The sequence below is a fragment of the Bombina bombina genome, chromosome 5, assembly GCF_027579735.1.
Source record: "Bombina bombina isolate aBomBom1 chromosome 5, aBomBom1.pri, whole genome shotgun sequence".
NCBI lineage: Eukaryota > Metazoa > Chordata > Amphibia > Anura > Bombinatoridae > Bombina > Bombina bombina.
Genome location: NC_069503.1, coordinates 1,158,021,497 through 1,158,035,548, shown reverse-complemented (window position 1 = coordinate 1,158,035,548; position 14,052 = coordinate 1,158,021,497). Strand labels below are relative to the sequence as shown.

The 14,052-nt window shown below is 41.4% G+C and overlaps 1 protein-coding gene across 1 annotated transcript in view; it reads right to left on the bottom strand.

Annotated features, from left to right (window-relative positions):
• Window positions 1–14,052, bottom strand: part of MROH1 (maestro heat like repeat family member 1) — a 1,587,326-nt gene that overhangs the window by 421,004 nt on the left and 1,152,270 nt on the right. The window lies entirely within an intron of this gene.

Sequence of the window (14,052 nt, the reverse complement as noted above, 5' to 3'; positions counted from 1 at the left end):
AGCAAAGGCAATGATGTCCATGGAAGCGACCATTAGACCAATTACCTCCATACATTGAGCCACTGATGGCCGAACAGTAGACTGTAGAGAGAGGCAAGAGGAGAGAATTTTGAATTTTCTGACAGAAAAATGTTCATAGATAGAAAATATATTATAGTCCTTAAGAAAACCACACTTGTAGCTGGAACAAGGGAACTCTTTTTCAGATTCCCTTTCCATCCGTGGGAACATAGAAAAGACAACACGATCTCTGTATAGATGGCGCCTGAACCAATATGTCATCCAGGTAGGGCACCACTGCAATTCCCAGAGACCTGATCACTGCCAAGAGAACCCCCAAAACCTTTGACAAAGTTCTGGGAGCTGTGGCAAGGCCAAACGGAAGTGCCACAAACTGAAAGTGCTTGTCAAGAAAAGCGAATCTCAGTAATTTGTGATCCCTGTGGATTGGAACATAAAGATACGCGTCCTTCAGGTCTATGGTCGTCATGAACTGACCCTCTAGGGCCAAAGGAAGAATGGAACGAATGGTTTCCATTTTGAAGGACGGTACCATGAGAAATTTTTTGAGACACTTTAGGTCTAGAATGGGTTCGAAAAGTTCCCTCTTTTTTGGGAACCACAAACAGATTTGAATAAAATCCTAAACCCTGTTTCCCTAGAGGAACTGGAACAATCACTCCCAGGGAGAAAAGATCTTGAACACAGTTCAAGAATGCCTCTCTCTTTGCCTGGTCTGCAGATAATCTTAAGAGGTGGAATCTGCCCCTGGGAGGGCAAGATTTGAATTCTATTTTGTAACCCTGCAATACAAGGATCTGGGACATTCCGAACCCACAATTGACAAAACAGGGAACGTCTGCCCCCCACTTGATCCGATCCTGACCGGGGGAAGACCCTTCATGCTGACTTAGGGGCTGAATTATCAAGCTTCGAACGGAGCTTGTTGCCCTGTGTTTCTGGCGATCGGGTTGATTGATACCCTCACAAATCTGCAGGGGGCGGTATTGCACCAGCAGTTCACAAGAACTGCTGGTGCAATGATAAATGCTGAGAGAGTATACTGTCTGCATTTATCGATGTGCAGCGGACATGATCCGATATTGCGGATATTGCGCACCTTCTTAAATAGACCCCTGTGATTCAGCTGAGGTTTTTTTTTATTGCTTCCCCTTGTTCCAAGACTGATTGGGTTACCAAGAAGACCAGGACTGCTCCTGGTTTGAAGAGGAAAGGGAAGACTTTTCTTTGAAGTTACGAAAGGAATGAAAATTACTTTTACAAACTAAGTCTGTTCTTATTGTCTTGTGGTAGAAAAGACCCTTTTCCACCCGTAATATCAGAAATTATTTCTGCCAGACCAGGTCCAAACAAGGTTTTACCCTTGTAGGGAAGTGCCAGAAGCTTGGACTTGGAGGTAACATCAGCTGACCAAGATTTTAGCCACAACACCCTGCGGGCTAGGACAGTGAAACCAGACATATAGGCTCCCAGTCTGATCACTTGCATGTTAGCATTAGAAATAAAGGAATTGGCTAGTTTGAGAGCCTTAATGCTATCTTGGATCTCCTCCAACGGAGTCTCTACCAAAAATGATTCAGACAAGGCATTGCACCAATAAGATGCCACACTTGCTACTGTGGCAATACAAACTGCAGGTTGCCATTGAAGACCTTGATTAACATACATCTTCTTCAAATAAGCCTCCAGCATTTTGTCCATGGGATCCTTAAAAGAGCAGCTATCTTCTTTAGGGATTATAGTTCTCTTAGCCAGAGTAGAAATAGCCCCTTCTACTTTAGCACAGTGCGCCATGAATCTTTAATGGAGTCAGCGCCAGGAAACATCTTTGAAAGGTATCCATGGCTCCTCCCATTCCTGTGAAATAATCTCTGTCACACGGTCTGGAATAGGAAAAACTTCCACAGAGGAAGGAACATCATAGTATTTATTAGGTTTACTAGATTTCTTAGGGTTCACAACGACAGAAGTATCAGAGTTGTCCAAAGAAGGCAAAACCTCCTTTAACAGTATGCAAAGGTATTCAAGCTTAAATCTGACGTTTACTTCTTCAGTAACAGAGGAAGGAATTATACTGTCCAAATCTGAGATTTCACCCTCAGAGGCTACCGAGGACAACCTGCGTAGCAGTAGGAGGAACAGAAACCTTACTATCTGAACATCTAATTTTCCTCTTTCGCTTTCCCAGCATAGGAAAAACAGATAATGCTGCAGAAGATACCTGTGCAGCAAAATCTGCAGGCAAATAAACTCTTCCAGGAGGCTGAGAGGAGCTGCAGGGCACTGTATGTGACGCCATTAAGGCTTGGGACGTTTGAGGAGAAAGCTGTGACATTGCCTGAACAGCATCATCCTGAGAGACATTGGGCACAGAGGGCAACAATCTATCTTTACATTCAAGAGTTCTAGTTAAGCATGCAGCACAGAATTGCATAGGCAAAACAATTTCTGCCTCAAGGCATAACAATCATTTATCAAATGGAACAGGGTCTTGGTCCATGTCCATAATACTAGAAATTTTCAAAACAAAATGAGAAAATTTTATATTTTATTCTGCTACTGTCACTTTAAGAAATAAAAATAATGCTACAGAGCGTTTAAACAATGTATCGCTAGTTAAGCAAAATCTAACTCTGGACCTCTGCACCTCAGCCTGACTGAGGTGTCTGCCTGGCCTTCGACTTACAAGATGAGTTTGCTAAGAGATCAACAGAGAGCTCCCTGCCGAACAAAGAGACGCCGCTCCACTTAGAAAACTCAAAGCGGAAGAGCGGGTCAAATGACCTTCCCGCGAGAATTGTGCAGTTAAGAAGCGTGCTTTAGCTCTCATGACGATTCTTACAATGGACAGTTTACACCGGACCAAAGAAAGACCCTGAGCCCTCATATTTAAAAGCCCATACTGAATAACTAAATGAGTTTAAAGAGTTTAACACTCCCCATAACACATGAGCCATCAGTAACACAATAAGGGAATGCTTTATAACAAGAAAAAAGGATTAACCCTTAGGTCTCTTAATCACATAAATAAGTGCCTGCAACCAGCCCATAAATATCCTTACAAAGGAAACAACATGTCCCAATAAAAGATGCAGATAAATATTCTTTAAGTGCAAGTCTCTACCTGAAAGACAAAAGCACTTACCTGCAATACAACCGTCAGGCAGGATAACAGCTTACAAGGTATGAAAGGACACATACCTGTAGAAAAAAGAAAGAACAGAGTAACCAACTCTGGCTTTCTATAACTAGGGCAGCAATATGTTAGGGAAAAAAAGCAGAGACTACCTCACAACTTCCTAACTGCTTAAAAGTCACCACTACTCTACTGAAGAGATTGGCGTGCACTCAGCTAAACCCAAATCTTTGCTTGCAGGGAAAAGTACCCAAAAAAGGAATTAATTTCTTCAGACACCAAACTTCACCTCCTCCATTGACAGAGGCAAAGAGAATGACTAGGGATTATGGATAGGGGAGTGACACTTATCAGCTTTGCTGTGGTGCTCTTTGCCTCCAAAGACAAATACCTGGTTCAATCCTTCACATGGACGTGATAGGAATGACATACCCCAGTTTGAACTCCCACTGATGGACGAAGACATCCAAGACACAAAAATATCCCAAATCCTATAATAGACAATTGATTTGGATGATTTTCTAGACTTTAAGGTTGTAGAAATTTCTTCATTAGAAATGTTTAACTTCTGGTACCTTACCTACTCAGCATCAAGGCCAATAGACATAATTAGAGAGGATTTGGAAGCAGCAGAAAACCTGGCAAAGTATTCCTAGAAAGACTAGGAGACTCCACAAAGAACAAATTGCTAGCTACTGAAGGACCAGAAACCAGAGTCTCTGTGGCCAAAAAGGCAGGACCACTATGAACTTCCCTTTCTCATTCCTGATTCTGCATAGAAGCAGTGGAATGAGGCCTATAGGAGGAAAGACATACCCCAGCTTGAATTCCCACTGATGGACAAAGTCATAAACACCCATGCATCATAGGAATTCGTAGCAACTAAAAAACTTGCTGACCTGATAAAAGTGATTGGTGGCCTTCATATCCACGTCTGGAAAAAACAACATATCATAACATAATTTTTAGCAAATCCCTCTGTGAAATGTCTATTGTGTTGACAACACCTGAAACCTGCTCAGGAAATCTGTTTGCAGATTGTGAATGCCCAGATGATGAACTGTTGTCTGAAGCAAAATATGCTGTTGAGCCCACTGGAATATGGGAGAGGCAGCCCATATAGGTCACTGTAGTTTTATTATCTGATTCTGGATATTGGTTTGAAATGCCCTGAGTACTTGAAAAACGTATTATCTCCAAAATGTTTTCTGGAACACCTGATTCTAGGTGGGACAATCTGCCATGAGTGTGCAGCTGTTGAAAAATCCCACCATATCCATAACTGCTGGCATCTGTCACAGCCTCTATCAAATTTAGTTTTGTCAGAGGTATGTTTTGTGAAAGATTCCTCGTTTGGAACCACCATCAAAGATGCTGTTTCAGGGATAGTGGAAAAGGAATAGGCTGGGACAGAGGCAGTTTCTTTTTCCAATGATAATGAAAATGTATTTGAAAAGGATGTATCCTCTATCTTGCCTATCTGACAATATGTATAGTATATGCAATTTTCCCTAGAAGTTTCATGCAGAATCTGGTTTACAGCTATTGAGTACAGATAGGCCCATGATAAATAATACACAACTGGAAATCTCCTCTTGGGGGTAAGGATACTATTATGTTGTTTGTGTTAAACAAAGAACCTAAGGCCATGATCTGTTGGGTAGGATGAATAGACCATTGTTCCATTTTATCATTCAGCCATACTCCAAAAGGATTTGCAACACCTGTTGGGTGTCTCCTTTTATGATTTTGCGACCAACTAAATGTCATATAGATAGTATAACAGAAATATTCCTTGCTTTCCATAATTTTCTATAGCACCTCTTAGAAACTGGGCATGAGACTGGCCAACTGGAATTTGAAAAGACAAAAACTTAATTTATACTTGCCTGATAAATTAATTTCTTTTATGATGGCAAGAGTCCACAAGACATCACATATGGTATTAGAGTGCAGTCCTACAGGAAGAGGCAACATACCCCACACAACAAAGCTTTAATCCCTCCCGCTTTGCCATAATTCCTTAGTCATACATATGGCCAAGAGAAAGTAAAGTAGGAAAGGAAAAGCAGGATAAAATAAGTGAAAACTGGTACTGTTGACAACTCCAAAAATATGCTAAAAAAACAGATATGTGAGTGCGCTCAGAGGCTCTACCAAATTATTACTTATAAGATAGCCTAATTAAAAGCTATAAACTAAAAACTGAAAACCAAAATAATCGCTTATGATTAGCATATATATATATATATATAACAAATTTATTAAGAGTCTAATATAGTACATTAAAAAACATACAGTACATATGATCGATAAGGTGCACCTTAAATGATTACAAATTAAAAAACAATCGGATGATACATAAAGTTAAAATTGCATTTGCAAAATAGTATTATCTTACGATAATGTGTAGTCTAATGGAGATGCTGCTAAAAATCATTGGTTCAAATGGACATACAGGGAGTGCAGAATTATTAGGCAAATGAGTATTTTGACCACATCATCCTCTTTATGCATGTTGTCTTACTCCAAGCTGTATAGGCTCGAAAGCCTACTACCAATTAAGCATATTAGGTGATGTGCATCTCTGTAATGAGAAGGGGTGTGGTCTAATGACATCAACACCCTATATCAGGTGTGCATAATTATTAGGCAACTTCCTTTCCTTTGGCAAAATGGGTCAAAAGAAGGACTTGACAGGCTAAGAAAAGTCAAAAATAGTGAGATATCTTGCAGAGGGATGCAGCACTCTTAAAATTGCAAAGCTTCTGAAGTGTGATCATCGAACAATCAAGCGTTTCATTCAAAATAGTCAACAGGGTCGCAAGAAGCGTGTGGAAAAACCAAGGCGCAAAATAACTGCCCATGAACTGAGAAAAGTCAAGCGTGCAGCTGCCAAGATGCCACTTGCCACCAGTTTTCTCCTCCACACTAATGCCCAGGAGAGTGTAAGGCTAGGAATTTGAATCGCATATACTTCATTGGGTAAAAGTTCAAAGTGGTTAATTCACAATGTGTCCATAGAGAGCTGGCCAGCTACACAGGACTGCTTAACATCAACGCGTTTCAGATGGAGGCTTTTTTCAAGATCATCTTGAAAAAAGCCTCCAGCTGAAACGTGTTGATGTTAAGCAGTCCTGTGTAGCTGGCAAGCTCTCTATGGACACATTGTGAATGAACCACTTTGAACTTTTACCCAATGAAGTATATGCGATTCAAATTCCTAGCCTTACACTATCCTGGGCATTAGTGTGGAGGAGAAAAGCAAGGAGACTGAGTGATAAGTGTATATATAACACTGGAAAAGTTCACCATTACAAGAATCTGAATCACGGACTGGGTTTGAAATAACACCGGTAATCCGACTGCTGGATTGGCTATTTGGGCAGACACGTGACGAGAACACGTCAGAGGATTGCCAACGGCTGCCTGAACGCCAACTGCAGGCTGCAGGATAGCAGGTCGGAGAAAGCGGTTAGAAGGACATACGCTTTCGGATTCTGGTGAGTAAACCCCTCCGGTCATTTCAGTTCCAGTGAAAACACTTAGACGCTATCATCTGCACAAATTGAAGTGATACAATCCAAAACCCTAAGGGGAAACCGAACTGTATTATTTGCAATAAAGTAACAGTGGTGCTGACTACGGTCACTTTTAATTTGGACATTAACATAAGTGTATGTCCATTTGAACCAACGATTTTTAGCAGCATCTCCATTAGACTACACATTATCGTAAGATAATACTATTTTGCAAATACAATTTTAACTTTATGTATCATCCGATTGTTTTTTAATTTGTAATCATTTAAGGTGCACCTTATCGATCATATGTACTGTATGTTTTTTAATGTACTATATTAGACTCTTAATAAATTTGTTATATATATATGCTAATCATAAGCGATTATTTTGGTTTTCAGTTTTTAGTTTATAGCTTTTAATTAGGCTATCTTATAAGTAATCATTTGGTAGAGCCTCTGAGCGCACTCAAATATCTGTTTTTTTAACTCCAAAAATATGGGCAGGTCTCGTCTACTCTCACTATCATGAAAGAAAGAAATTTATCAGGTATGAATAAATGTTGTTTTCTTTAATGGTGAGAGTTCATGAACCATCACATGTGGGATCTTATACCCAAACTTAAAGTCCACGAGACCACCATGAAATAGGGAGGGAAAAAACATAATTTATGCATACCTGATAAATTTATTTCTCTTGTGGTGTATCCAGTCCACGGATTCATCCATTACTTGTGGGATATTCTCCTTCCCAACAGGAAGCTGCAAGAGGATCACCCACAGCAGAGCTGTCTATATAGCTCCTCCCCTAACTGCCACCTCAAGTCATTCAACCGAAGACAAGCAAGAGAAAGGAGAAACCACAGGGTGCAGTGGTGACTGTAGTTTAAAAATAAAATATACCTGCCTTAAAATGACAGGGCGGGCCGTGGACTGGATACACCACAAGAGAAATAAATTTATCAGGTAAGCATAAATTATGTTTTCTCTTGTAAGGTGTATCCAGTCCACGGATCATCCATTACTTGTGGGATACCAATACCAAAGCTAGAGTACACGGATGAAGGGAGGGACAAGGCAGGTACTTAAACGGAAGGTACCACTGCCTGTAAAACCTTTCTCCCAAAAATAGCCTCCGAAGAAGCAAAAGTATCAAATTTATAAAACTTTGAAAAAGTATGAAGCGAAGACCAAGTCGCCGCCTTGCAAATCTGTTCAACAGAAGCCTCATTTTTAAAAGCCCATGTGGAAGCCACAGCTCTAGTAGAATGAGCTGTAATCCTTTCAGGAGGCTGCTGGCCAGCAGTCTCATAAGCTAAGCGTATTATACTTCTTAGCCAAAACGAAAGAGAAGTTGCCGAAGCCTTTTGGCCTCTCCTCTGTCCAGAGTAGACAACAAACAAAGCAGATGTTTGACGAAAGTCTTTAGTAGCTTGTAAATAAAACTTTAAAGAACGAACCACGTCAAGATTGTGTAATAGACTTCCTTCTTTGAAGAAGGATTAGGACACAATGACGGAACAACAATCTCCTGATTGATATTCTTATTAGATACCACCTTAGGTAAAAACCCAGGTTTGGTACGCAAAACTACCTTATCTGCATGGAAGATCAGATAAGGGGAATCACACTGCAGGGCAGATAACTCGGAAACTCTACGAGCCGAGGAAATAGCTACCAAAAACAGAACTTTCCAAGATAAAAGCTTGATATCTATGGAATGAAGAGGTTCAAACGGAACCCCTTGGAGAACTTTAAGAACCAAATTTAAACTCCATGGCGGAGCAACTGGTTTAAACACAGGCTTGATTCTAACTAAAGCCTGACAAAACGCCTGAATGTCTGGAACATCCGCCAGACTCTTGTGCAAAACAATAGACAGAGCAGAAATCTGTCCCTTTAAGGAACTAGCTGACAATCCCTTTTCCAATCCTTCTTGGAGAAAAGATAATATCCTGGGAATCCTGACTTTACTCCATGAGTAACCCTTGGATTCACACCAATAAAGATATTTACGCCAAATCTTATGATAGATTTTCCTGGTGACAGGCTTTCGTGCCTGAATTAAGGTATCAATGACTGACTCGGAGAAGCCACGCTTTGATAAAATCAAGCGTTCAATCTCCAGGCAGTCAGTCTCAGAGAAATTAGATTTGGATGGTTGAAAGGACCCTGAAGTAGAAGGTCCTGTCTCGGAGGCAGAGTCCATGGTGGAAGGGATGACATGTCCACCAGATCTGCATAACAAGTCCTGCGTGGCCACGCAGGTGCTATCAAAATCACTGATGCTCTCTCCTGCTTGATTTTGGCAATCAGACGAGGGAGCAGAGGAAACGGTGGAAACACATAAGCCAGGTTGAAGGACCAAGGCGCTGCTAGAGCATCTATCAGCGTTGCCTTGGGATCCCTGGACCTGGATCCGTAACAAGGAAGTTTGGCGTTCTGGCGAGACGCCATGAGATCCAGTTCTGGTTTGCCCCAACGTTGAACCAATTGTGCAAACACCTCCGGATGGAGTTCCCACTCCCCCGGATGAAAAGTCTGTCGACTTAGAAAATCCGCCTCCCAGTTCTCTACACCTGGGATATGGATAGCTGATAGGTGGCAAGAGTGAATCTCTGCCCAACGAATTATCTTTGAAACTTCCAACATCGCTAGGTAACTCCTTGTTCCCCCTTGATGGTTGATGTAAGCCACAGTCGTGATGTTGTCCGACTGAAATCTGATGAACCTCATTGTCGCTAGCTGAGGCCAAGCCTGAAGAGCATTGAAAATCGCTCTTAGTTCCAGAATGTTTATTGGAAATATGGTCTCCTCCTCAGTCCACGATCCCTGAGCCTTCAGGGAGTTCCAGACTGCCCCCCAGCCTAGAAGGCTGGCATCTGTCGTTACTATTGTCCAATCTGGCATGCTGAAGGTCATACATTTGGACAGATGGACCCGAGATAGCCACCAGAGAAGAGAATCCCTGGTCTCTTGATCCAGATTTAGTAGGGGGGACAAATCTGTGTAATCCCCATTCCACTGACTGAGCATGCAGAGTTGCAGCGGTCTGAGATGTAGGCGGGCAAACGGCACTATGTCCATTGCCGCTACCATTAAGCCGATTACTTCCATACACTGAGCCACCGAAGGGCGAGAAGTAGAATAAAGAACACGGCAAGAATTTAGAAGTTTTGATAACCTGGTCTCTGTCAGGTAAATCCTCATTTCTACAGAATCTATCAGAGTTCTCAGAAAGGAAACTCTTGTGAGAGGGGTTAGAGAACTCTTCTCTTCGTTCACTTTCCACCCGTGCGACCTTAGAAATGCCAGAACTATGTCCGTATGAGACTTGGCAATTTGGAAATTTGACGCCTGTATCAGAATGTCATCTAAATAAGGGGCCACTGCTATGCCCCGCGGCCTTAGGACCGCCAGAAGTGACCCCAGAACCTTCGTAAAGATTCTTGGAGCTGTAGCTAACCCAAAGGGAAGAGCTACAAACTGGTAATGCCTGTCCAGGAAGGCAAACCTGAGAAACCGATGATGATCTTTGTGTATCGGAATGTGAAGATAAGCATCCTTTAAATCCACTGTAGTCATGTATTGACCCTCCTGGATCATAGGTAGGATAGTACGAATAGTCTCCATCTTGAATGATGGGACCCTGAGAAATTTGTTTAGGATCTTGAGATCTAAGATTGGTCTGAACGTTCCCTCTTTCTTGGGAACCACAAACAGATTTGAATAGAAGCCTTGTTCCTGTTCCCCCTTTGGAACTGGGTGGATCACTCCCATAACTTGGAGGTCTTGAACACAATAAGAATTCCTCTCTCTTTATCTGGTTTGCAGATAATTGTGAAAGGTGAAATCTCCCTTTTGGAGGGGAAGCTTTGAAGTCCAGAAGATATTCCTGGGATACAATTTCCAACGCCCAGGGATCCTGGACATCTCTTGCCCAAGCCTGGGCGAAGAGAAAAAGTCTGCCCCCTACTAGATCCGTCGCCGAATAGGGGGCCGTTCCTTCATGCTGTCTTAGAGGCAGCAGCAGGCTTTCTGGCCTGCTTGCCTTTGTTCCAGGACTGGTTAGGTTTCCAGGCCTGCTTAGATTGAGCAAAAGTTCCCTCTTGTCTTGAAGCGGAGGAAGTTGATGCTGCACCTGCCTTGGAATTTCGAAAGGCACGAAAATTAGACTGTTTGGCCTTTGATTTGGCCCTGTCCTGAGGAAGGGTATGACCCTTACCTCCAGTAATGTCAGCAATAATTTCTTTCAAACCAGGCCCGAATAAGGTCTGCCCCTTGAAAGGAATGTTGAGTAATTTAGACTTTGAAGTCACATCAGCTGACCAGGATTTGAGCCATAGCGCCCTACGCGCCTGGATGGCGAATCCGGAATTCTTATCCGTTAGTTTAGTCAAATGAACAATGGCATCAGAAACAAATGAGTTAGCTAGCTTAAGAGTTCTAAGCTTGTCAATAATTTCATTCAATGGAGCTGTCTGGATGGCCTCTTCCAGGGCCTCAAACCAGAATGCCGCCGCAGCAGTGACAGGCGCAATGCATGCAAGGGGCTGTAAAATAAAACCTTGTTGAATAAACATTTTCTTAAGGTAACCCTCTAATTTTTTATCCATTGGATCTGAAAAAGCACAACTGTCCTCAACCGGGATAGTGGTACGCTTTGCTAAAGTAGAAACTGCTCCCTCCACCTTAGGGACAGTCTGCCATAAGTCCCGTGTAGTGGCATCTATTGGAAACATTTTTCTAAATATAGGAGGTGGGGAAAAGGGCACACCGGGCCTATCCCACTCCTTACTAATAATTTCTGTAAGCCTTTTAGGTATTGGAAAAACATCAGTACTCACCGGCACTGCATAGTATTTACACAGCCTACACAATTTCTCTGGCACTGCAATTGTGTAACAGTCATTTAGAGCAGCTAATACCTCCCCCAAGCAATACACGGAGGTTCTCAAGCTTAAATTTAAAATTAGAAATCTCTGAATCAGGTCTCCCCGAATCAGAGACGTCACCCACAGACTGAAGCTCTCCGTCCTCAGGTTCTGCATATTGTGACGCAGTATCAGACATGGCTCTTACAGCATCTACGCGCTCTGTATCTCATCTAACCCCAGAGCTATCGCGCTTGCCTCTCAATTCAGGCAATCTGGATAATACCTCTGACAGGGTATTATTCATGATTGCAGCCATGTCCTGCAAAGTAATCGCTATGGGCGTCCCTGATGTACTTGCCGCCATATTAGCGTGCGTCCCTTGAGCGGGAGGCGAAGGGTCCGACACGTGGGGAGAGTTAGTCGGCATAACTTCCCCCTCGACAGACCCCTCTGCTGACAATTCTTTTATAGATAAAGACTGATCTTTACTGTTTAAGGTGAAATCAATACATTTAGTACACATTCTCCTATGGGGCTCCACCATGGCTTTTAAACATAATGAACAAGTATCCTCTGTTTCAGACATGTTTGTACAGACTAGCAATGAGACTAGCAAGCTTGGAAAACACTTTAAAGCAAGTTAACAAGCAATATAAAAAACGTTACTGTGCCTTTAAGAGAAACAAATTTTGACAAAATTTGAAATAACAGTGAAAAAAGGCAGTTACACTAACAAAATTTTTACAGTGTATGTTACAAGTCAGCAGAGCATTGCACCCACTTGCAAATGGATGATTAACCCCTTAATAACAAAACAGAATAATAAATGACAAAAACGTTTTTTAAACACAGTCACAACAACTGCCACAGTCTACTGTGATTGTTACCGTCCTCAAACACGACTTTGAAGCCTTTTGAGCCCTTCAGAGATGTCCTGTATCATGCAGAGTGAAGCTGAATGTCTCTGTCAGTATTTTTAGCTGCACAGAAAAGCACTAAAATAGGCCCTTCCCACTCATATTGCAACAGTGGAAAGCTTCAGGAAACTGTCTCTAGGCAGAAATCAAACCAGCCATGTGGAAAAAAAACTAGGCCCCAATAAGTTTTGTCACCAAACATATGTAAAAACATGCCAGCAAACGTTTTATATTACATTTTTATAAGAGTATGCATCTCTATTAATAAGCCTGATACCAGTAGCTATCACTGCATTTAAGGCTTTACTTACATTAATCCGGTATAAGCAGCATTTTCTAGCAAATTCCATCCCTAGAAAAATATTAACTGCACATACCTTATTGCAGGAAAACCTGCACGCCATTCCCTCTCTGAAGTTACCTCACTCCTCAGAATATGTGAGAACAGCCATGGATCTTAGTTACTTCTGCTAAGATCATAGAAAATGCAGGCAGATTCTTCTTCTAAATACTGCCTGAGATAAACAGCACACTCCGGTACCATTTAAAAATAACAAACTTTTGATTGAAGAAATAAACTAAGTATAAAACACCACACTCCTCTTACGACCTCCATCTTGGTTGAGGCTTGCAAGAGAATGACTGTATATGGCAGTTAGGGGAGGAGCTATATAGCAGCTCTGCTGTGGGTGATCCTCTTGCAACTTCCTGTTGGGAAGAAGAATATCCCATAAGTAATGGATGATCCGTGGACTGGATACACTTAACAAGAGAAAATGAAATCTCAAAGGGCCAATCCGAGACAAGGTTTCCGTGTGGGCGTAACCAAACCAGATCTCTAATGATTATAAAACAGGAAGGTTAAATGTAAGAGGACAGTGTTTTTGGTGATTGCTTACCCTGGTGACTGATAACTGGCAAGCATACTTGGGACAAAGTCATTCAAGCAAGGAGCTGAAATACTAACCCTGATGTATGCAAAATAACTTTTCCTTCAAATGAGGAGATCTAAGATATTTGGAAAATATTGAATTACAATTTGGTTCAGACTGGTGATGTATGATTTCTATTTTAATATTTTAAACAAAGGTTATTGATAATATCATAGTCAAATTGTAGTTAAGCAGATTTAAAGAAGCAGTTTGTATTTCAAGTTAGTGTGTTTGGTCAGTACAGTACAGTTTTTGTGCAAGGTTTTCTCTGCTATACACTACTCATTACTCATGGGACGAATTGTTAGCAACAAGGGAGTGAAATGGTAAAGAGAAATGAAACTAAACATTTTAATTCATGTATCAGATAGAACATACATTTTTAAACAACTTTCCAATTTAAATATTATCTAATTTGCTTTTTTCTGCTGGTATACTTTGTAGACAAACATACCTAGGTAGGCTTAGAGCTGGAAACTAGCTGCTGATTGGCAGCTGCACATATATACTTGAATAACATTGGCTTACCAATGTGTTTAGCTAGCATCCAGTAGTGCATTGCTGCTCCTTTAATAAAAGATAATAGAAATAAATTAGAAAGTTGTTTAAAATGACACTATCTATCTGAATAATGAAAAAAAAACATTTT